Genomic DNA, 26,152 nt, shown 5'->3' with positions numbered 1-26,152 from the left:
CAGAAGGATAAGACTTCCCCTTAACAAGCCTTTATTTTCTCACCTGCACAATCTCAAGAAAAACAAACTAGCCACTTTTTGTTGATGAACCAAAGCCATTTCATGCAACTGCACTTTTGAACCAAACAAATCCCTTGTAACAAATGCCAACTTGTATTAACATGCACATGGGCAGAAATCACCTTGTGTTTATTGTACCTTGTTTGCATATGTGGGAGGGGAGAGAGATTCATCTACTTCCACTGCGGTGAGTCTAAACTAAAAGGATGTTGCTTTGTGTAAGAGAGTGAAAATGAGAAATAGTTCCAAGACATTCAGTATAGCACAAACTTCCATGGACAAACTTCATCAAATGAATAGTTTTAACCTCAGTTGGTAGCTATATGCATAAATGGCTGTAGATAAAGCACTCTACTAACTGTGAATGCATAAGCACTGGGGATCATAGAATCACAGAATTGTTGGAAGGGATCACAAAGGTCATCTAGCTGAATCCCTGCCTGCAATGCAAGAATCTTTTCCCCCAAATGTGAGATTTGAACTCACAACCCTGAGATTAAGAGTCTCTTGTTCTACCGTCTCAGCTTAAAATGGGAACTCTCGAAGCTTTGCAAATTCTATACTAATGTCGAACCAGGTGTAATTTAGCTCCTTTTCTGAATAGAAGTATTACAATATTTCCCTCTTTCTTCAATTCAGGGCATGCAATTAAGCTCAGTTTTGCATTATATATGCAGGTTTTAACATCATGATTAAATCAGGGGGAGATCAATGTTTCCACTTCTAGAAGAACTAACTATTTGTGACACAGATCACTCTGCCTGCAACAACATTGTCATCACTGCCATTCAAACAGTCTTACATTTTTATCTTACCCTTCCTCCAAAGATCTCAGAATGGCACACAGAACCTTCCCCCCTCACAGCATCCTTGTGAAGCTGGTCAGGCTGAGAGATGATGACTAGCCCAAGGTCACAGGTGAATTTCATGTCTCATTGTAGATTTAAACCCAGGCTTCTCTGAATTCGACACTCTACTGAGTAAATCAGCACCCACCCACCCCCAATTTGGTTTACATGTTATGAATTCTTTTTAGTCATTTGGTTTATTTTCTCTGTCGGAAATTATAGGCTTGAAGTTGTTACTGTGTTATATATCTTGTTGTTTTAGGACTGTGCTTTAACTGCATTTTATCATTTTATGTTTGTGAGCCACCCCCAAAGCCATGTTATTGTGGTGGTCCTGTATAAATTTAGTAAGTGAAGCCTGAAACAGATTATGAAGCTGTTCCTGAGACACTTATTTGTAGGTTTGCAAAAATGTAGAAAGGGTATAGTGCAAGCCACTATGCAGTCTATAGTGTACTGCCCTGCTCAAATCATGCAGGTTTTCTGCTTGTGGACTATAGGCACCTGGTTGGTCACTGTGGTAACCAGGAAACCAGACTAGATGGAGCTATGGGATGATCCAGCCAATAGGGATCTTCTTATGCTCTTAATGTGTTAAGAAGTATTATAACAAATTGTGGTGTGTGTCCCCCAATGTGGTCTTGTATTTTACTAACAAGATGATGTTTCTTGTGAACTGCTGTGGAAAAAGTGGCGCATATTATTTATTTATTCTTAATTCATTATGAATAATTTTAAATTCATGATTAACAGCAGAAAGATTTAGGTTTTGATCAACAGCGCCACTGACTTCTCAAGAGGCAGAGCTGGTTGTACCTAAACATCCTTTGCTTTCTAAAGGTTCGTTTTGGCTGCAAATCCTGTTCTTCCTTAATGGTAATTCTGTATTTGTAATTGTAGCACAACTGGATGAAGCCTTGGATGAAAATCCAAGTTGATTGGCCATGTGAGCTTGTTCTTCAGCCACACTAAAAGATATAACAGTGAGGTAGATATTTCTGTTAGGAGTTATTTAATGAAATCTATACACTGGAAATTTAACATTGGGTAATGGGATTTCAAAATATTGTCATGTACAGGGGAAATCTTCTTAAAGGATGATATAATAAAGAGACTTGAAGATTTCAACCTATGCATATTTCAGGATGTAAACGCATGGCTTTTGAACTTAAAGGTTATATGTTCCGCTACCAAGACACTGAGTCATCTCCTTGCCCAGAATTCTTACAAAATATGCAAAGGGCAAAAGTCCATGTATTTTCTTTGAAAAGCACAAAAGGAGGAAGTCTCTGTTTCTGTGCCCTTTTTGTCTAACATGCCGAAAGTCAAGGCTTTGGAGGAGTAGGATCAGTAATTTGAATGGAGCTTGGTTTTTTTAACATAAATTATACTGCAACACCTGCTTAGTATAAGTAAGGAAGGAAGGAAGGAAGAAAAAGGGTAGAATTTAGTTCTCTTCCATTGCATGTACATATTATTTTGTGGTTTTCCACTTAAAGCTGAAACATCTCATTTTGACACGTGTCAGTTTTGTTTAATGAGTTTTGTAGTATATATTTTACACAGCACAGACAAAGTATTTTGAGAATGCCGCAAGGCACACTTCTGTAAGGCATTTATTCCATATGAACTTTTACACTGGGACAGGTGCACTGCTTCTGTGTGAAACTCACAATTGTTCACCTCAGCCTGCTTTGGGAAGCATACAAAGTAAGCTGCTCATGGAGAGGAGGTGGTGATGTAGTATTTGCTTGGCTATCATTTTACCAGAACATTGTGTGGCCCTATAGCATATAGGCAGAAGATCTGGAAGATGTAAAGTCTATTTTCACTTATGGGGCAGGATTTCTGCAATCTAAAAATATACTGCCATCATTTTTCCCCCTGAAGGAAGAATTACATGAGGAACTATGAAACTCTCACTCTGACTTTTTGTTACCCCTGAAGCATGCCTGGTACTGCTGCTAATTGTCATGTGGTTCTAGTGGGGGCGTATTACGTAACGGAGTGACTGTGCTGTTTGGCTCCTCAACAGACCAAAAAAATTACAACCCCTGAATCAGCATCTGACATCCTATAGAGCAATGACAAAGAGCATAGGAAGCAGGGGAATAGCTTAGGCAGTTATTGAAAGCCCCACTCAAAACTCTTCGTTTGAAAAGCTTGTAGGATATGCTATCTACCCTTGAGAAGATGCCCTAAAATAAACTCTGGATGGATCCATGGGTGATCCCGACTGCAACTGGAAAGTAAAAGCAGAAGACCAGGAATAGTACACTTCCTGCATTCCTTCCATATACAACTCTCCAACTGGAACCATTTTATATCCAAGATGGGTCCTTAGAGGCAGCAGCATCCCACATCCTGTCGTTCCTGTCCTTTGTGAAATAAGGCAAATGTAAGAGCTCTCACATGATTTCCATGAAGCATATGGTTTTCAGCAAGGACAGTCCTTTTTTGGAACTTTTCAGTTGACCTTGAAATAGGAAATTCAGACAATCACTCTGTCTTGGCCCTTCACACACCGAAGTCCAACTTTTAAATGATAAGGTGGACTTTGCAATGTGTCCAGTGTGACTTACCCTCAGGTAAGCGTGTACAAGGAACTTGAGGCCAAGGGAAGAAGGGATCAGTAAAATAAGCACACAAATCCTGGAATCTAGCTAGCTAACACTTCCAATATAATTAAGAAAAAAATTATGCTTTTCTGGACAGCAACCAGGCTAAAAGCTTACCATTTTATATTTTGTAATGAATGTGCATCAATGAACCAGCTCTTGGATATAACCCACTGCTTTAAATACGTGAATGCTCTTGTACAATGCAAATTTGTTTATTGAGATAACACCAGAAAGGAAGACGTTCATATGAATCAATAAATCAATTAATTAATCATAAGTGACTGGCTATCGGATGTTAAAAAATTGATTCAAGCTACACCAGTAATGAAGTCAGAACACTATGTATGATCTGATATTTCTCCAGGATTGCTACACCTGTAGCATTCACTGCCTTCAAATGTCGTTAGTATATCTGTTCATATTTAGGAGGAATTATTCTTGAAGTTAATCCATAGGATAGGAACTGCCTCATTACCTGGAAGAGCGGGGGGGGGGGGCGTTTCAGATTACTAACAAAATTTTAAAATTAAAATTGCTCACGAACAAAGAGCATAAAAAAATCATTGGATGATCAGATGATGTCTGTAATAATATTGAAACCAAGGAAGATAAATGGCAAGAAATCTTCCTGCTCTTATGATACATACAAGCCCATGAAAGGATTTAATTATGTTAAAATAAACTTTTTAAACATAGCTAAGAGGAAATGTACCACTCCACTAGACAGCGACATGCATTCCTTTTGATCATGCTCAAGCAAAGTAGGTAGGCGTGCAAGTGGAAAAAGACATGCATTTCATTACCACATCCAAAAAGCAAAGCACAGCATGGGCAAGGGAATAGATTATGTCATGAGCACATGAAGACAGTATGGTTATGTATTGGAAGAATGTTACAAAACTGTCTGCGGTGGGTGTCAAGACATGAACACGACAAGGCATGAATTGAGACCTGGACAACGAGACGACTATGAGAGACTTGAGCAGACTTGAGCTTATGGTTTAACAAGTACCTTCAAGCATGGCTGATTATGGTTTAATAAGTAGCTCAGAGAACTAGTGTAGCATAGTAGCACTGAGACAAAGCCATGAAATGGGAGCCTTCAGTTCAAATCTCCTCTTCTATCAAGCCACTAGGTGACTTGAGGCAAGGCACTTTCCCTTCATCTGCCTCGTGGGGATAATGCTGACCTAGCTTACAGGGCTGCTAAGGATTACAGCAATCACATATGTGACGCTCTTAAAATACTCACATACTTTGCACAAGGCAAGCATTATTATAATTATTATTATTACTCCAAAACATAAACCATAAGAATGTAAATCATAAGACTAAATTATGGAGTACAGATGTAAATCGATAATATAGCCAGAGCATGACTTAAATATTAAAAGTGGGCAACTTATAATTTGAAAGTGCTTCTATTATCATATCATCAATATGATTATTCAAAGTGTCTATCTAGGAAGCTAATGACTCCACCATTAATGACTTTGCAACCTAAAGGCTTCTGCATGAGGCTGTTGACTAACAATAATAATAATAATAATAATAATAATAATAATAATAATAATAATACTTATTTCATATTATAGCTATCTTTAAATTGAAACAGAAATTTTTTTTCTGAATACTACAGCTGAGTGCTATTTTTCATATTTGTACCCTACCTTTCTCCAAGGAGCTTAGCATCCTAATTTAGCATCGGCACTACCCTATGCGGTAGATTAGGCTGAGAGGCAGCAATTTCCCCAGTGCCACCCAGGAGCTGCATGACTGGGTGAAGATTCGCACATAATTCTTACTGTTACTTGCTACATTTGTTAGTCACTTAATACAAAAAAAAATTTCCAAGGCAACTTAACAAGATAAGTTGCAGACAGATAAAATCAATTAAAAGCAAGGTAATTTTAAAGCACCAAACAGCACAAGGGTGTTTCTCATCATACACTGCAACCCAGCTATTGACATTGTAGTCAATGGCAATGAAGTTTAATGGAAGTGTTCTGCAGGATTGGATAAGTTGTAGTTACCTAGTTACCTTGACACCTGCAAGTTTTATGCAGTCAAATTGATGGCCACTGCTCACAAATCTAATGCAAGTTCTAGGGAAACAGAGTGTGATTCTTTCATGTTTAAGTACTGCTGACGTCAATGGATCAAGTTGTTTTTAGCAGGAGTTTGACCAAACTGCGGGAGGCAGTGGAAGACAGAAGTGCCTGGCGTGCTCTGGTCCATGGGGTCACGAAGAGTCGGACACGACTAAACGACTAAACAACAACAACAGCATTTGTGACTACTAGATTTACTTGAACTCGGACTACTCTGTATCTACAGTTTTTTTTAAAAGAATATTTCAAGCCATGGGCAACCATTACATAATTTTTCTGAATCTGTAGTCTGCTTGAAGGAGTGACAGCTTTGACAGTTCCTGGTTTAGTTAATAACTTTATTATGAGGAGATCATTTCCTAGAATGGATGAAAAGGAGACCATTCCACTATTGGTGCTAGGTTACCCTTCCTTGCCCAATTTCATTTCCCACTAGTTTTACACCCAACTCTTGAGGCAAGTCACCAGGAGTGCTGGGAAAAATCATTGCCAGAAGAAGAAAGGTGCTCTAAAGACAAATGGGAGGCATGTATGTCAACCCAAGAACAAACTGAACCATTATGTGCTGACGTTCATGTCCTTATTCCACTAATTTTGCCTGAATGCGAAGAACTTTCCCTGGCAGCATTTCAACAACTTATTACTGGAAAGTTGTCAGTGCAGTAGTCATGTAGCATCATTCCTGAAGCTCCCTGGGAATTCAGATTGTCACAGTTATTAGGAAGTGACCTTTCCCTCAGATATTTTTTTTAAACTTTATTTTAAGACCAAGCCAGCATGAAATTTCTCCATTGGGAGTAGTTGTGCTTCCTTCACAGATAAGGAAAACAACGGTGGCAAGATTCTGGAGCAAGGAGTTCCATCTATTTTGACAGTATATGGTACTGAGGTCTTGATAGATGCCTAAAGCAGTATGCCTAGCAATCAAAAGGAAAGAAAGAAGTGTGCTATGGAAAACAGATACATAACCAAAAAGTATTTCTCTAAGTCTTTTCTTCTAGCAGTCCCAGGCTTAAGAAGGTGCCTCTAAGTGTTTGGGATTTTTTAACTTTTACTCCTTAAACAATACAGTGGTACCTCAGGTTACATACACTTCAGGTTACATACACTTCAGGTTACAGACTCCGCTAACCCAGAAATAGTGCTTCAGGTTAAGAACTTTGCTTCAGGATGAGAACAGAAATTGCGCAGCAGCGACGCAGCGGCAACAAGAGGCCCCATTAGCTAAAGTGGTGCTTCAGGTTAAGAACAGTTTCAGGTTAAGAACGGACCTCTGGAACGAATTAAGTACTTAACCTGAGGTACTACTGTATTCCTTTGGATATAGTTTTGTTATTTAACTGAAGGGCTTCAATTCAGAGAATATAATTAAGCTCACTTTCCAATGAAAGCAATGAGACATGTTAAGCTATGGCTCATTTAAGTTCCATTAATTTCAAAATACCACAGGCATTATTTTTCTTTGGATTGGGACCTGTGTCTGGAATTTCAGATAAGCCCTTTAACTTTTATAACAACTGTTCTATACATGCTGTCTCCTACCCCTAACTCTCTTCGGTTCAGCTGCATAAGATTCCCCACTACTTCCCTAATAATCTAAAACCACCTCAAACAAAAGGGAAACACACACTTAACCAACCAAACCTTTCATCATAATTTCAAACTACAACAGCACTCCTAACATAGATGATCCGTGATCTTGACCCTCTACACACCTAATAAAGTGGCCGATTGCAAAAAAAGAAAAGAAAAGGAAGCTGACCACATCAGATATGCTAGCCAGGTTGTAAGACCCATTGCCCAAGACAGACACTGCGCTTTGCAGGCCATGTTAGGCACAGGTTCGGTGCATGTAAGCAACAAAATGACTGCGTGCAGTTGGGAATATGGCTCTCCAAATACACCATGCACCTTTTCTATGCTAAATCATCTTGTATAAATAGTTTTGGGCTTATAGTCTCCCTCCTTAGAAGCTTTCACTTCTACTTTTTAGTTAACCACAGTTTGCCATGTTGTCTGGATCCAGAATTGTGGTTAACACTAACTATGGTTCACTTCAATAAGCCCACTTCATAAGCCTTGGTTGGAAGTTGGTTTCTTTGATATTAACCACAGTTAGTGTTAATAGCATTTGCCACACCTGATAACACAAGCAACCCTGGTTAAGGGGGAAAGGAGGCAACAGTTCCAAACTCTTCCTCCGGAGGCTGTGCAGGAGAAGGGCCGTCTGCAGTTCATTCCTGCTTGCGCACATCATACTAAAGTAAGGCTTAGCACAATGTGCAAATGTGGTGAAAGAAATGTGGTCTGTTTCTTTCACTACATGGAAAATACGAGTATAATTGCCCCATTTCAGGGAACTGTGACCTGTCTATCCTCTCCCCAATTTTCAAATGTGAAACTTAAATTCATTTATGCATTTGAAGTGTCTGTAACACAAGATCAACCCCAACTAGAATGGCAATCTTTCACTTTCTCTCCTGCATTAACAGCAGTCACCACACACGGAGTTATTCAAGTTTAGATGTGTAATAAAGCAATCCAGAGTAATGAGAGCGCCATGCCTGACATCTCCTTAATGAGAGCACCGTGCCCAACATATCCTTAATTACATCACATTACATGCCCACTAAATTTCAAGGGAAAAGCTCTTTCTCTTTCAAGGCTGCAATCTGAGATCTGGGAATCAGACCCAATGAACTCAGTGGAGCTTGCTTCTGAGGAGACATGCATAGGATACTGCTGTAAATGACTGGAAAGTGGCGCTGAGTAATTCTTATGAGAAGACAGGCGTAGGCATTTTTAAGAACAAAAATCTATATAGATTACATCACGGAATTTAATTTGCAATTAATCTGAAGCTAATCTCTTTACTTTATGTAAGAAGAAAGGCATTACCCACATTAGATAAAGCCACCTGGAGAGAAGACAGACCATAGGCACCACACACATTTGAGTAGGTGCAATTTATCTGAACACATCGCTACCATACTTTGAATCCTCTGCCTTATTTAATACCAAGGATTGTGACATCTGCAGAAGAAAAAAATGCTGCTAGTGTAAAGTAAAACGCTTCCCAGAAGGAAAAACCAATTGATTTTGCTAATCTTGTTTAACATAGTATTTCATATCAGTGTGCGTGTTTGGAAAATGATTCAGTCAGTGCTGTATCTGCACTTCTGTTGCTTTGGCATTCAGTTTCAGCAGAGGTATACAGCGTAGCTCCGAAGAGTTTATTTACGGAAGGCAGGATTGAACTTTGCAGCATGTGAACACACACAGACTTTGATAAAGATATTTGTGTCCCATTAATTTACAGAATTGTGATTTGCTACTCCCAGCACACCTATAATTGAATTCCAAAGCCATAAAATAACTGGGATCAAACTGGTTCAGATAGCCCTTATCAGGGCCTCCTTTTTCTTGACATATTTCTTATGTAACCGTTCTTCTTTTTATAGATTCATTTGCTTTAGTTACAAATTAACTCTGGAATGGACTCTCCCATAGACTAAATACTACAATCATCTTTTTGAATACTACATAAAAGAACCCAAACTTTAGGACACTGACGTATAAATTTAAAGGAAACGGAGAACTCTACACTTATCTGCATACAGGCTTAGACGCTTTTAGAGGTGTTGTCGAGGTTAGAAACTGAAAATGGTGAAATAAAAAGTGCTCTTTTTCATAAATGCTGTAAAATTATGAAATTGGACTGCAGCCCTTGCCCAAATCTGAGATTTACTAAATGCAAAATCTTTATTGATTTAAATGATATTCTAGTTCTGCTCAAATACATAAGCCTAGGAACACATCTGGACAAGATAAATCCTCCTTCTCAATAAGGCCAATATGCCCTCTAAAAATATATGAGGGCATCTCTGCTCCTTCCACCACCCCTGCTCTGCCCCTGTTGCTCTTGCATAGTGCAGGTACACATCTGCCAAAGTAAAGCCAAAGCCCAATTCACAACTGGGTCCTAATGCCTGCATGCATGAGAAGGTTTCATAATCTGCACAGGTATACAAAATCAGAGGCACTTTCTCTAATTTTCTTTTTAAAAAATCGTATTGATTTTCAGATAAGCAAGAAGTTTGACAAATATTAAAGCTGTACAATATGCTTATGACCTCTCTCTTCGCTATGTTGTTATATATTGTATTTTACTTTGGGGTGGGGATTTGTTCCTTTTCTAAACTTTTTCTTTTAAGCTTCTTGCCTTATATATCAGTCCAAAGCAGACTTTGATTTGCTGGACATTAGGGCCAAACTAAAGGTGAGGTCACTGCATTTGGGGAGCTTCTCGACCACTAACACACTGCTGCAGCCCTTATGCTGACGGTCCCCTCTTCTAAAAGCTGCTATTAATCGTATATGGTATTTGTGGGGTTAAAATTCTAAGCCTACGCATGTTCTACTCCGCAACTAAAAACAGCTCTGGGTTGCAGCCAGGTCTCATTCAGCCTTACTTTTTGCAACAACAGCGAAGCGTCAAGACCCCCCCCCCCCCAACAACAAATAGTTTGGACCCAAGATATCTGAACACTGTTCAAATACATTTTCTCCCAAGGTAACGATGCAGAAATATATCCAAACTATATCAGTCTTATTAAAAACTATTACCTTGCTCAGTATGCGCCATGACATCTCTCAGTCTTCCTCTCTCTGCTCTTCCCCCAACCCGTTTGCAAAATCCAGCTTTGTTCCCTCACCCTAATTTATAGCTCCCAACTCAAGCTGCTTATTGTTTGACATTGTACTACTGGTTTATCAATCTGCTCTTACAGTTTTTGGAGAATCTTATACTTGATAAGTAGCTTGTTGTTTCTATCTGCACTATTATCTTCTATATGAGGCCACCCAGCCTTCTTTGTTTTGTCTTTGCAAAATAATGGTATTTTAGCAGGATAAGCAAAGGGAAAGAGGCTTCAGCCGTCAAAGCAAGCCATCATTATGAACACGAGCAGAAGCTGCAGGATTTCTTCACTAAGGCAACATATTACTTACATTAGCAACTGCCTAAGATTTTAAATTTAAGTTATTAGTTTGTCATCTTGAATTCTTATTGCCTTTAATGCCAAACTTTGCTGATCCTATCTCTTACCAGTTCGGAACTACTACAAGATAAGGTATAAATATAAGGTGCAGATTTCTAAATACAGTGGTACCTCGGGTTAAGTACTTAATTCGTTCCGGAGGTCCGTACTTAACCTGAAACTGTTCTTAACCTGAAGCACCACTTTAGCTAATGGGGCCTCCTGCTGCTGCCGCACCGCCGGAGCACGATTTCTGTTCTCATCCTGAAGCAAAGTTCTTAACCTGAAGCACGATTTCTGGGTTAGCGGAGTCTGTAACCTGAAGCGTATGTAACCTGAAGCATATGTAACCTGAGGTACCACTGTACACAGAGAGGCTTGCTCAGAATGCAAATACCTATTGTACATTTTCTTTAAGAATCCAGAAAATAGAACTGTTGGGCCACAGAATGTTTGTAGAGTCAGCTAGGTTGGGGGAGGGAGTTACTATGCCTATACTATATAGAATCATAGAGTTGGAAGGAACTATGAGGACCATCTAGTCCAACGCCCTGAAATGCAGGAGCTCAAACTCACAACCCTGAGATTAAGAGTCTCATGCTATAATAACTGAACTATCATTCGCCTAACAATATGGGGATGTTAAAGCTGGGAGGAAAGCACAAGGGACACATTTTCCCTTCCCCACTCTCCAAATCGCATTATACTCAGGACCTTGTGTTTTACTTTTTTTAAAAAAGTCCAATATCATGCACAAAGCAGCCCTGAAATACATTTTTACATTAAGGCCATGGTTAAATGATATAAATCACAGCTAGGCATTATGTCTGCACAAACCCATTGCCTTTGCATGCAATCCCTTTTCTCCTCACTTCCCAGTAAACCAGGAAATCTTTATTAAAAAAACAACCATGTGGTTGTGTGAAAACTGGGAAGCAACAGACACGAGGTTTGGAACAAACCAGCATTTTCAACCAACTTCAAACCCTCAGGAAGGGAGAAGGAAAGGAGCTGCAGACATGAGCACAAAGCTTCCTAACACCTCAGTTTATTAAGTCATGATATGACCATCCAAACACAGCCTCCGTCTCTCTGCAAGCCTTCACCTTCAGCTGCTATAAGACTAGCAAAATGGTATAAAATTATGTAGCTGATTAGGCACCCTGGGATGCCACTGAGCAAACTGGTGCACATGAAACAGACACACACACACACACACACACCTCACTGATAAATGAGCTATAATATCCAGCTGATAGCAGGGATGGAGCATGTAATCTATTACTCCACATCTCATCTTGACCCCTGTTATATTATCTTCTGCCCAGTACCACTGGAAAATAATGGATGTTATACATATTGCAGGAAGAGCAACAGCCTTCCCAAAGACTAATATTCCGTTGCTTTCACAACATGTACTAAAAATTCCAGACATTGCCAGATGTGGGCATATTTCAAGAGCAGACTGGTTTGGGGGAATGGTTCCAAGGCAACCTCTGAGATTTCCCTCCTCTTTCATATTAATATATACTCTAAAAATGCTAACACAATTAACTTTTAAAACCTCACCACCACACACTTCCAAATTCTTCCCCTCAGCTCCTGTGTGAACCCTTCTCCCTATAGTCATCTAGAAACACTTTCAGTTTCTGCTTCTTCCAGAAAATTCGGCCAGCATCCCAGAACTCCTGTCTTAACACAGTTAATCCCATCTTATTTTGCTTTCTGAAAAATAATGTACACAAAATATGCCGAAAACAATATGCCTCCTATGTCTCAGAGCAAAGATAACGCAAATATTCCAAAATACTGTGAACACAGAACATATTATAGGCTTTGCAAATTCCTGCCAGCCATCCCATGCATTTTTCTGCATGGAGAAGCGCTTCTTGTTTGGAAAACAACGTTTTTTTAAAAAACGTTAAACAAAGATAAGGCACTTGGAAAGACTTTCTAAATCATCACTTGAACTTTCGCCTACATAGAACCAACATCCTGTCAGTCAGAATGAATGGAAAGATGTGCACATGACTTTCACAACCACAACATTACATCACATTATACGGTGGGTGCAACAGTGAATGATGCATGGGATCAGCTGTTTAATGCGGCGTCTGCAACTCTCTGCCGCTATAGAAAAACTGTATTCGTGACTAAAATGAGACAGAAATAAATGTAGGGATAATGCTTCTGCAGAAGCTAATTCAGGAATTAGCACTTTTAAGTGATGACACACAGAACACTGAACATAGTGCTTATTGCATTTATGTCTCACTTTATTGCATTCATGTCCAACTTTTTTGTCCATGGTTCACTCCCCTTCTCAGTTAATCCATACAACAACCCATTGAGGTACGATAAGAGGCTGTGGCTGGTCCAAGGTCACCCACTGAGCTTCATGACTTGAGTTGGGATTTGAACCCTGATCTTCCAGGTCCTAGTCTGACACTCTAACCACTGCACCACATCTTAGCTGTCAACTTTTCCCTTTTCTTGCGAGGAATCCTATTCGGAATAAGGGAATTTCCCCTTTAAAAAGGGAAACGTTGACAGCTATGCACCACATTGGCTTCCTAGATTATTTCTGTTATGCTATGAGCTAAATTAAGTAGGTAAATAAATATGGGGAAAGCAAAATGTTACTTGGAGAAGGATCTGAAATATTTTCCTTGAATATATTAATAATAATAATAATAATAATAATAATAATAATAATAATAATAATAATTTGTACCTCACCCATCTGCTTCCACAAAGACCAAAAATACACTAATATATCATACATTAAAATCCATTATTCTGGATAGTTTTATTTGATGTTTTCATGTGTTGTAAACCACTTTAAGATTTTTTCTTTAAAATATAAAGTGGTATAGAAATGAAATTAATAATAATAATAATAGTGATCAAAAAGAGATTTAAAAAAGATCAGGATGATGGGTTTCAAAGAGAAAGTATTGGCAGCACAGCATAATAAAATGGATGTGAATTATAGAACACAAATACATAGATCATTATACATTTATGAGTATATCTTCCATGCGTTTTATTTCACTTATATACTGTTTTTCAGGTGTAAGCAATATTTCAAAGTAGTTATGATTATATTAAGCTAGAACATCATCACCAACAAAAAGAGTTACTGCCAGACAGGAATTCAACAACCAGGTTGGACTGAACTAATAGAAAGAACAGAATATTGGGAGAATATTTTAAATTCATTGTGAGGATCGCTAGCTTTCTTTCTTTCCAAGCTGGTGATATAAAATAGTAGAGGAACATGGTGCCTAACCTAACCCAAAAAAGTAAAGGATAATGGAAGATAGCCCAGTTCTAATACACTTACTTGGAAATAAACCCCACTGAACTCAGTGAGATTTATATCCAAGAAGACATGCATAGTATTGCACAGAAAATCAAAGTGATGAAGGTGTATTCATTTTAGTTATAAAGGTTTGAATGTACTCAGGTTTTCCCAGATGCCTCACAAAACGTTAAGGTGGGGAGAAAGATTAGCAACCAGAGGTAATTTCGTGAAATATGTGGTTGATATATTGACTACCAGCACTATCAAGCAGTCAGTTATCGCATTAAGTAGTAAACAACCCACTCAGCATCATATAGCCATCAGCAGCTGAAATCTCTGGGCTCACTCAACACTGATAGATAATAATTAGCCCATGGCCAGCATGGAAGGCAGCTGTTACTATATTTTGGAACTTATGTGTTTTTTGTTCTTGGTGTTTTTACTGCATACTTTCTCATGTACTTTAAAATGTGGAAGGTGATTCATAACAATAAATAAATAAATAAATAAATTTTGTTATCTGTGTGGATTTCTGAGTTATGAAAGACTGGTGTTCTGGCCAGAATACCAGTGTTCTGGCCAGAATAATTATTTCAAAATATGTCAGGTCTTGTCTCAGTTTTCATCCTCAATCCATGCAGGAACAGCAGGATCATACTGAAGAATGAATAATAAAGTTTTATCTTAAGAGATTCTTGGAAGGACGGAACTCTGCTTTTAAATACACTGTATGAACTTCTGGTCTTATGCTTATTTTACTCATGAGTAAGGCTCACTAATTGTTCTGGGACTCACTGGTTGTTATTGGAAAAAGGATATCAACTTTTACTGTTGATGGGTTCAGAATCTACATGCATGTGTTTGATGTTTCATAAGATACAGCCTTAGAAACCCTTCACTGGTTGTACCCACACTAAGAGAAACTAACAATCAAACATGGAACCCAGGACCTCATAGTTGGTAGAGTGACCCAAGTGTTACCTTTTAGTCCTACAAATATGGTCCACAGTATCTGGCCGCACTGCTGGTGTAATATGCAGGTTTGTGTCATCCAATAACTGTAGCGGTTAAGTACCAAGTCCTTATTTTGCTGGAGTAGCAAGCCCGGCAATCAATCAAAAACTTAAGTTCTGTTCATAGAATCATAGTATGTAAAGTTGGAAGGGAACCTGGGGGTCATTTCAAAAAGGTTTGAGCTTAGCTAGCTCCCTCTCACTGTAGACTTCCAAAAAGAAATAACTGCCATGGGGAGGGAGGGTCTTGTGCAAATAAATATTAGAAAATGTGTGTCACCTTTTCCTTAAGCTCCTAATAGAGATAATCAAACTGCTTGTGCTGTAAAACCTGTTCTTCTGACCATCACTGTTTCAATTATCAGCCAGTTACAAAAGCCTGTAATTAACATTTTTCTTTTCATATCACCTGGCTTGAAGTCACAAACAGCCTTGTGTTATTAAGATCCGAATCTCTTTCACAATTTTGATGCAAAAAGGACCCAAAAAGCATTATTTGAAATGATAATTTAGCATATATATGGAATATTCAAGAAGCTACAGAATATCATATGTTCAAAAAGAAAAAGAAAAAAAACCCACATCTCACTGTCAAGGTGCTTAAAGAAGTCCTACCCTTCCCAACATTCATATACCCTATAGCAGGGGTAATCTACATTTTGGGAGAGTAACTGTCCCACTGCAGCACTGTGGCATAAGAAAGCCTTTCCCTGGGGGGGGGGGGGATTAAGTGCAGTACATTGACAAAAGCACATATTTCGCATGCATAAGGCTCCAACGCACGCGTTTCAAGGACCAGAGCTGGGAATGATCTCTGCCTGAGTCCCTGAAGAGCACCTGTCAGAATACTGAGGTCAACTAATAAATACTCTGATTCAGTATGTAAGTCAGCTCCTGATAGCATTGGTGTGGTGCTCACTTCAAAGCCAAGCAGGAAGTGCATTCACTCCGAAATCCTACAATTTTGTTCAGTAGTTCAGTACGTCTCTACTGTATCTGCTTTCTAGTATATACAGGTAGAAGAGAAGTGTTACCACTTTGGAAGAAGAAGAGTTTGGATTTGATATCCCGCTTTATCACTACCTGAAGGAGTCTCAAAGCGGCTAACAATCTCCTTTCCCTTCCTCCCCCACAACAAGCACTCTGTGAGGTGAGGGAGGCTGAGAGACTTCAAATAAGTGTGACTAGCCCAAGGTCACCCAGCAGCTGCATGTGGAGGAGCGGGGAATCGAACCTGGTTCACCAGATTACGAGTCCACTGCTCATAACCAGTACACCACACTGACCCTCAGTGCCCCCAATCTTTCCCAGCATCAGGGTCTTTTCCAGGGAGTCTTCTCTTCTCATGATGTGGCTTTCCAGTGAGCACCCAGGGCTGATTTCCTTCAGAATGGATAGGTTTGATCTTCTTGCAGTCCATGGGACTCTCAAGAGTCTCCTCCAGCACCAATCAATCAATCAATCAATCAAAAGCATCAATTCTTTGGCGATCAGCCTTCTTTATGGTCCAGCTCTCACTGGACCATCTATTATTATTTTTAAAATCACCCCACCTCCCTGCATATAGAAAAATGCCGTATCTGGATGAAGCCCTGAGAGGTTCCTTTTGTTTGTGCAGTGAGGTTTAAAACAAGCAAGCAAGCAAGCAAGCAAACAAACAAACAAACAAACACAGTAGCATTCAACTTGTATGTGAACTGACCTATAAGCTGAAGTGACATAGTTTAGGAAAAGCTTCATTACTTGATTCTCTAGTTATCTAGGAACAGGTTTTTATTCTCAACAGTTTCTAATGGGTTTTAAAAGATGCATTCAGAGAAATATAGCTGGAAGATCCATGGCTGAATATTTTCCTGTTCAACAGGAATGAAGATCAAGAGAAACCTACAGTTATCCCACTCAGACATGAGAAAGAATAAAGGAATCCCAGATCCTCAGGCAATTTGTTATCATCACTGCTGAGCTGTAAAACAGCATGAGAAAACTTATTTTACAATCCTCCACACCTATGAATATATTTGACCACTCTGCTACAACAAGACAGTGGTTTGATGACCAACAGACAGCAGAAACTATTCTAACCTGCAAACGTGTTACATACATTAATCTAAAATTACTCACTCTCCAAAGCTGTATTCCTGTCTAGAATCGCTGCCACCCCTGCCAAACAATACAACATGACAACATACATTCCTCACTGAAAATATTTCAGAGTTTCTAAATATTAAGAATATTGCTTAATTCAATCAGAATAATTTAAATAGAAACACTGGAGGGATTTAAAACAAAACAAAACAAAAACAACTTTTGGTTTGGGTCATAGTAAGGAAGGAAGGACAGAAGGGGTGCATAGAATACTCGGGAACAGCAACAGATATACAGTGGTACCTCGGGTTACATACGCTTCAGGTTACATACGCTTCAGGTTACAGACTCCGCTAACCCAGAAATAGTACCTCGGGTTAAGAACTTTGCTTCAGGATGAGAACAGAAATCGTGCTCTGGCGGCGTGGCAGCAGCAGGAAGCCCCATTAGCTAAAGTGGTACCTCAGGTTAAAAACAGTTTCAGGTTAAGAACGGACCTTCAGAACGAATTAAGTACTTAACCTGAGGTACCACTGTATAAAGCAGCAGGACGGGGCCATGATAAGAGACTGGCACCTTTGATGGATGCACATGAAAATGGAAAAGCATTACTTTCCTGTGATTTTTGAACTTTCGCAGAACCAGAATGCACACAGACTTCTGTCTCCAACTATGCATCAAACTACATAAGACAGCAACTTATATGATATCCCCATTTAAAAACAAATAAAAAACCAACAACAAAACAAAACAAAACAAAACACAGTCATAGGAGGTTGGAATGGGGGGGGGGGCTTCACTTCTTCACTTCTCCAAATTCTACAACCCCTACCCACAAGCTGCTTTGCTACCACCGGGAAGGAGGGGGGGGGACAGGGTCCTCAGAAACCTTTTCCCCATGAGTGGTTGAAGGGGCATGTGAAGCGGTCAAACTGCAGAGAGTGAAAGGGTTAAGCCACCCCTCCCCACCTCATTTGTTCCTCAGCGCAGCTTCCAGCAGTTGCTCTGTGGCTAGAAAACTGCATTTGGTCTGCAGGAAGAATCTCAGGGCTGGTCATGTCAGCGGCCCTATGAAACTCGGACACGCCACATCAGGGACGTGCGTGTGCTGTGAGGTGTGGCGGGGGGGGGGCCTGCATTCAATCCTATTCTTGAAACCCCTATTACAGCAATGGACAACCGAGTTCATCTCTGAGGGCTAGATCAGAAGATACAATAAGCCGCAGGCAATGGCTAATCTGAATTTCTTTCCCCCCTGAAATTAACATAACTCACATACCACTGTCACCATGGATGCCAAAGTAGAGTACAAATGTATTTATTCAAAATATATTTATTTCGGCAGAAAAACAAAACCTGATGCGAGACAGCTTATTGCAGATTTAAAAACCACAGTCAGAATATTCACATCACCTCAGACACAAGTCCTTTCAATGGAAACTGCTCATATGCTGGCCTGCAGAAGTGTGTGTTTGTGTGATAGGCACACCAGTGTGAATCATTCCTTAGTTTCGCCTCAGATTTCTCTTTCTATCTGTGGTAGTTTTGCTATGCTAAAAAACCAAACCCTAATACTGTTACAATAATGAATAGATGGACCAAAGCTTTCTTCTCCTTTTTTTTTTTAAAAAAAACCATTGCTAATTATCAACCAGCAATGTAGCAAGTAAATGACTTGTTGTTCAGTAAGATGGGACTTTGGGATTCGTAGTATTGAATTCATAGACTTTGTCCTGGCTCTGTAAAGACTGCCTGGTATGCAGATGATATGCTTAGTCATGAGGAAAAGAGGTGGCTTCGGCATGTCTTTGGACCATCACCAGTCCATCGATTGATTTTAGGAGTTCATGAGGCGAATGAGTCAGGTAGCTCAGCTGGTAGAGCCTTAGACTCTTAATCACTGGGTTGTGAGTTCGAGCCCCCCTGTTGGGAAAAAGATTCCTTCATTGGACTAGAATGAAATCTCGGGGTCCTTTCCAGCTCTGTGATTCTATGGGCCAGATGTTTTATGCAGCTAAAAAAGACTGATGGGGTGTTAACCCTTCAAAAGGCTCTTATACACTGCCACACACTATTGCGTCTCACAAAACAATGCAGGCTTGCTGGCAAAGTTGCATGTTGTAGTGCAGCTTCACACTGTACATTCTCTAATACCATCTACACATAGCAGTTCCTGTAAGGCTATAAAATTGTTCAGTCACAGACATCTTCATTAATAATAATAATAGTAATAATAATGACTACTATTACTATTTCCTATGTCTTCATGGTACTGCAAATGGTTCAAGTATGTGTGGGGCAGTAGATAAGCATAGTCTTCTAACCTTAGAAACATAGGTTCACAATATTGGAAGTCATTATTCCTTCGCATCAATGTGAAATTGCCCATACCAAATTTGCTATTTGCCCTTATTACTCAGTGTGCATACAGGCACATTTATCATTTACAAATATCAGCCTCCCCCCCCCCAGCAGATGATTTCTATGTATATTATAATAAATAAATGTTTGTGGCCACTGACCCATATGTCTGTTGAGGGAAAGCCCCTAATAACATTGACTTTGGCATATTAAATGACTGTGCAAATCTCCCCTAGATTTCTGATTGTTGTGAAACTAGAAGAAGAAGAGTTTGGATTTGATATCCCGCCTTTCACTCCCTTTAAGGAGTCTCAAAGCGGACAATCTCCTTTTCCCTTCCTCCCCCACAACAAACACTCTGTGAGGTGAGTGAGGCTGAGAGACTTCAGAGAAGTGTGACTGGCCCAAAGTCACCCAGCAGCTGCATGTGGAGGAGCGGAGACACGAACCCGGTTCCCCAGATTATGAGACTACTGCTCTTAACCACTGCACCACACTGGCTCTCTAGAATATAAACTATTATATTCTATTCCAAAGGTTTTTTTTATGTATGTGGAGCAGATAAATACTTCACTCCTGTCAGTCCCTTTGCATGTGTCCAAAGGATTACAAGCATGCGTTGCAGATTTTATTTCCTTTCTCCTAAGAGAAAGTCTTCAGGATCACACCAGAAGGTGCTTTTTAATGCCACACAGAAAAAAGAATGAAAAAAAGCTTTTGATGATGGTGGTGGGATGGAAGTCTCTGTTTCAACACAAAACATATATGTTCCCCTGTGCATTTCTGGGCTGCAGCCACTTTTTAATAATAATAATAATAATAATAATAATAATAATAATAATAATAGGGAGGATGTAGTGTGCCATACTTTGGGGTACTTTGTGAGAATATATTAGCTGATTACTTCCCAATTCCTGCAGTAGGAATTAATTCCAATGGTAATTCATTTTTCAAACCTTGTCTACATATCTCAAGGTGCAGAAGTAAAAGTTGCAGTAACATCTCTTTAACTCAATCTGTGATGGAAACTTTGTGACTTGAGAAAGTGCAAAGAAGTTTCAAGGAAGCAATACTAGCCCTTGACACGAGTAGCTTAGGTAATGGGTACAACTGCAGAGTCCACTCAGTTCATTCTGATAAACCACTTCAGTTACCATCTTAAATCAGTTTGTACAATGAAAACTGCTATTGAAACAACAGCAAAACCAATTATAGTACGTTCAGAGTGTATGTGTGTTCAGTCGTGTGTACTTTGCTGAATTAGTGCAAAAGGTGTAGATGCTTGCAGGAGTGAGCTTGTCAAATCATAGAATCATAGAGCTGGAAGGAAAGCAGGCATGCATCAGCACAGAAGCAAATGTTATCTTTTGGCCAGGGCACACCCACATATCAGTCAATGGGATTGATCAATTTTTGCAAGTCAAAAAGTGTAGAGTCTCACAGATTGAGCCTCTGAAAACAACGGAATGAATGCTGGTCCACAGGTCACTTTAAACCACAGTTAAATTATGGTTTAATGGTGAATGTACAATGTACTGGTACATGGAGCAAAAAATTGTGAGTGCTTCACTCCTCTCCTACTCCTGCTGCCACACTGCTGAGAGTTAAAACCATGGTTTGATTTAGTTTTATGTGTGTACAGTTTGTTTCTTTCCAAATGAAACAGGCTGCTAAACTTTGTTCTTTGCTTACTGCTTATGGTTTGTTTGGAGGAAACAAACTGTAAGCCTGGGCTCCAGTGTAATGCCAAGCCAAACCATGACTTAGCCCTCTGCAGCTAAGCTTAACTGTTGTAGGTATAAAGATTGGATAATTCTGAGTTAGTTATCTAGAACGGTGATCTTCAGCAAACTTACTGAGAAATTCAATTTGAAAGTCAATATACTTATCCCAGAACTGCCATCCTATGCACACTTAGCTCAGGATACTTCTGACTAAACATGAACCAAACTGAGCTATAAGTGGATTTTGGATTAGAGTGTTTGAATCAAATTTACTGCAAAATATGTATTTCTGTGGCTCAGTTTGCACATAGCATTTTTCATGTGCACAGATAATCTTATACATGTCTACTCAGAAATAAGGGCCATTAAGTGAGATGGGACTTGCTTCCATGTAAGTATAGGATTGTAGCCTAAGTATAGAAAAAATGCAAAAAACCCCCACAACCCACCCCTCTGCTTTCATGTATAAAAAAGGGTACAAATGTTTATTATGCCACAGCTTACATAGGAACCTAGTGATTGCCTTAACTTTGTAATTAAATTGATTTCAGTGTGGACACGTGCTCCCATTTTTCACAAACAACTTTGTGGATATAATGGAACATACATTTGTGTAGAGTATCTATACCCTACCTATGCATCAGAGCTGCTATGGAACTTTTTGAAAAGTCTTGAAAAGCCAACATGAGCCATACCTTAAGAATAATGTTCCAGCGTGGGAAGAAACAGTAGGTTGGCTATCAACAATAAACCCATTTTCACTCACTTGTCAATAACATGGTGATAACATTGGCTGCAATTTTATGTTCAATTTCCTTTTCATGCTCTCGCTCACATTAAGAACTTTCACACATGGCACAACTGGTGGGAGAGTTTTTCAACTGTGTTTTTTTAGCTTCACAAGGGGAAACAGTCTTAGCCCAAGACAGCCAGTCTCTGGTGTAACGATCACTTTGACAGCTCGCATTAAATAGGTGATTCACAAATCAATGTGAGCATAGCTCTGTTGATATCACTGCACCCTAAACTCTCCCTCTCCCAGAATGCTGCATTGCACATATCTTCTTTTTTAAAAGACTTTGTTAAATTCCAAATTTATTGTTTGAAAAGGTGTTCAGATGGTATCCAACCTAGGTAATTTCAGAGTAGAAATTACCAACAGAAACGAAAAGCCCCAACTTAAGTCATGTTTGTTAATTTAAGTAGGTCTTCTCTAACACCAGTTGCAAGCCATATGTTTCTGAACAGCAGTTGTTATGTCATCCATTGTTATAACTCTTGTAGGGATAAGGACAGGAAATTTCAAGAGCATAATTTTTCATTAACAACCCTATATGTGAAGCTATCTGATTTTTCAGAAGCTGCCATCAAGAGCAATTACAGTTTTTACATAAGGGGCTCCAGGAAAAGAACAGCTTCCTCACCATATCACAACAACGTAAGGAGAAGAAACTGGTCCTCTGCCACAGCGGTATTAAATCATGACCTTGTTACCACGGTGGATCATAACTCACACATATTGCCTCAAAGTTACAACACTAACAGGAACTTGCAGTCTATAGTGTATACTGCCCTAGGGAGAAATGACAGTGGGAAACTTACAAAACACGCCTGCAGATTTGGGATATGACACCAAGGCATCATCTATTTCACAATGTATAATCTCTGTTGTGGCAGGATTATACTTGGAACCTCGCTCATGCTCCTTGCTGTGGTTTGGAAGGCAAAGAGAAAAATTATGATTTTTTTAAAAAATCCACCAGACGTTTCAGCTAAATGAGGAAACAAACTTTCTCCCTTTCTCATCATCTTGACTAAACACACTCATTAGCACCACAGGTAGAAGAGGTGCCCTCTGAGTTTTTAGCATCCCAGATGGTGGACAAGTTTCTGCAAACAAACTGTCCTGCATTGTGGGCATATTCACCTGTGGCATACGCAAACGAAAGCCCACTTAATGTATCACCTCCAAATAGCACTTATATGTATATATAGCCCTTTCTTCCACATGATGAACGTAAACCACATAAGGACCACAGACAGAATTCCTATCAAGAATGCGTTCTCATTCCCATTACAGCGTGAGGAAGATACATGGTTCAGACCTGATGCAAAGGCAGGCCACATGTGCCCATCACCAATAGAGGTCTGGGAGATTTTATTCCCCCCATTTTCCGAAGGCAGTACTTGCCAGGAAATCTTTTACCATCACCTCTCCCTTTTTTATCTGTATCTAGATTCTATCCCATTGGATTTCTTTAACCTGTAATTAACAATTATTTAATAGGTGGTAGCCTGGGTGTAGCCAGGATATGTTGGGGGGCAGGCTTCATCTTAGGGGGTGGCAGAACCTCAGTTCGTTAAGCATTTTTATTAATTTACTTGATTTTTTTGGGGAGGGGGACAGCTTCCCCCTGCCTCCCCTTGGCTATGCCCATGGGTGGTAGATGTGAGCATGGCACAGGTAAAAACACACTCAACACTATGCCTGGAAACACAGAGACTTCTTCGCACTAAATGAGTTCAGAGTCTACTTCTGGACGTCATGTAAGCGATTCCCCAAGCCCTAGTGGCCCCCGACCCCAACCATACCTGCTCCTTTCAACCCCCCAGCCCACCCCTCAGAAACCTCAGTCTCTGTCTCCTTCCCTACAAAACTTTCTGAGAGCAAGTGAGTTCTGCTCTCCCAGACGACCATTCAGTATATAGACAGCCTTCCCATTCCCCGCTCTCTCATCCCACAAGCCAAGTGTCCTGGAGCCCCACAGGGATGCCGCTGTCCCCTCGTGCCCGTCTCAGCCCCACAAGCCCTTCCCGACGCGCAGCCTCCCTCCGTCCCTCTACAGACCCCAGGCACGCGCCCCCACGGATCGGGCGGGAATTCCCTGCAGCGTCACGCCGCCGCCAGACGCAGCCCTTCGGCAGGCAGGCGGGCGGGCAACGCCGCCCTCCCGTCCATCCACCCGCTTCCCGCCGCGCCGCCAGAGGCTCTGGCTGCCTCTCCGGCTCACACACTGACCTGGCGCTGTCAACTCGGCAGCAGGAGAAACTCTTCCCGTCTAGTGGCATGAACTCCCCCGCCCGGCCCGTCTAGGGACAGGCGCCGCCTCCCAGGGCTCACGGCGCCGCTGCCCCGCCCGCCGGCCAGCCCCGCGTCCCACCCACCCTCGGCGGCGCCCGTGTGGAGCTGGCCGGAGCGAGGCAGTTTGCGCCTGTCGGGCCAGGAGGCGGAGGAGGCGGCGCGGGGGGCGGAATGCCCACGGGGCCACGCGAGGCCCTTGTGTGGGAGAGAGGGCGCGCGCGCGTGTTTGGCGCGCCGTGTGCCGTGCAGGGCGCTGAGGGGCGCGGTGGCGCGGGCATCTCTCTGCAAATGGACTGGGGCTGGGGGAAGTGAGTGGCCGTCGAGGCTGTCCCATGGCTCTTCTGTGGCCAAGAGGAGTGGACGCAGCGTGGTCCAGGGGAATAATGCGCGTGGCCAAGGTGCTGCCGCATGGTCAGGCCATTGGCCTACCTTGCGCTGTGCTACCTGCACTGGCTTGGCAGCGGCTTTGCAATGGTTCCTGCGAAAGGTTCTCCCAGCCCTACCTGAAGATCGAACAGGGGACTATTTACATCCATCCCTAATCTGCCCGCCCCTGTCCTGACTCCCTCAGTTCTCCACCAGGGGCAGGGAACCTTCGCTTGCTTGCTGGACCAAGAGAAATGGTGACTACTGCTCCTCAGGCCCAGGGGTCCGAGGTGGGCTCCCCAACCTGCTGTGGCCAGAATTAGGGGGACAAAGAGCAGGTCCATTGGCTTGTCTTTTGCAGGAAGCTCTGCACTGACAGCAGCTCCCCAGGGTTTCAGATAGGCGCTTCTCCCTGACACACCTGGAAATGCCGGAAATTGAACCAAATGGAAGCACCCGTGCACAAATGAAGGCACAGCTGTGTTACCTGTGGTGCAGCAGTTGGGACTGGACGTGCCAAACCAGAAAGAATGGCTGTGGTTGCTCACTTGTCTTGCTATCTGCCCACCCACCCACCACCCACCAGTGGCATGTCAATTGGGACTGGACCCAGAAGGTACAACATTCCATTGCAACACCCAGAGGGACTGGGCAGAGGTGCTTCCTACCAGTGTTGCTCACTTGCCTGATGGAGGAGCCCACATTTGCTCACTTACCCACTCCGTGCCTGGGTGGCAGTGCTGGGCCCTGCCTTATTGCTGCCCAGACATTAGGAGGACAGACAAGTGAGTGGATTGGGCAGCTACTTTGTAGTGGCACTCGCTTGTCTGGGTTTTTTGGATGAAGAGGAGGAGGAGAGAAGGTGATGCTGTGTAGGTAACAACAGCGCATCCCAGAGGAGGCCAAAAAGATCCAGGGTGTGCTCCACTAGCAGTGACATCACCTGCTCTTCAGTGGCAGCTAGTCAGGGGCTGGCACCCATGAGTTCCTGAAGAGGCCTTTGTAGTTGGCTGATAGTGCCCGCCTCTGATGCCAGCCCTGACTTGAACCAGGAGGCATTGCTAAGGAATGGTAATTTCATTCTTTAGAAAAAGAAATGGAATGGTAAGGCACAAAGCCGGCCTGGAAATTCTGCAATCTAATTATTTTAACAAAACCTGTGTGGTGGTGAAGAAACAATAGTCTGTATGCATTCAAAAGTGATGTTGCAAAGCCTTTGCCAACCTGGTGCCCGCCAGATGTTGCGGATTACAGCTCCCATCAGCACAGCTATTCTGTTATTGTTGTGTCCCAAAACATATTGGGAGGGGGCCCTAGGTTGAGAAAGGCTGGGTGCTTTCTCAGGGTGGAATTCTTTCTGATTAGTTCTCTCTCCCATTAAGCTCTGTCCATATGAACCTGTGACCAGGAAGTGAGTGCTGCCATTGGCAGAGTCAGGAAGGTGACAAATTCTCCCTACGTAGCAGAATCTTTCCAATATTATTGTGGGGGTGGGGAGGTGCTATTATGGGAAAGTTGGTAAGGTAGTAGCAAAA

General features: G+C 41.3%; 1 protein-coding gene across 3 annotated transcripts in view; it reads right to left on the bottom strand.

The window, feature by feature from the left end:
* Positions 1–24,292, bottom strand: part of PPARG (peroxisome proliferator activated receptor gamma) — a 56,273-nt gene extending 31,981 nt beyond the window's left edge. The window contains exons 1-2 of one of the 3 annotated variants that reach the window (XM_083489008.1): positions 24,018–24,136; positions 22,772–22,878 (exon numbers count right to left, since the gene is read on the bottom strand). The gene's annotated coding sequence lies outside the window, so the exon portion shown is untranslated. Of the gene's footprint in view, positions 1–22,771; positions 22,879–24,017; positions 24,157–24,188 lie in introns of those variants that run through there. The other 2 variants (XM_083489006.1, XM_083489009.1) reach the window with 2 other exon arrangements.
* Between the last annotated feature and the right edge of the window lie 1,860 nt (positions 24,293–26,152).

The sequence above is a fragment of the Podarcis liolepis genome (genome assembly GCF_965112155.1).
Source record: "Podarcis liolepis genome assembly, chromosome: 2".
In the NCBI taxonomy this organism is placed as follows: Eukaryota; Metazoa; Chordata; class Lepidosauria; order Squamata; family Lacertidae; genus Podarcis; species Podarcis liolepis.
The sequence above is the reverse complement of the archived record's forward strand: the minus strand, read 5'-3'. Positions and strand labels throughout refer to the sequence as shown.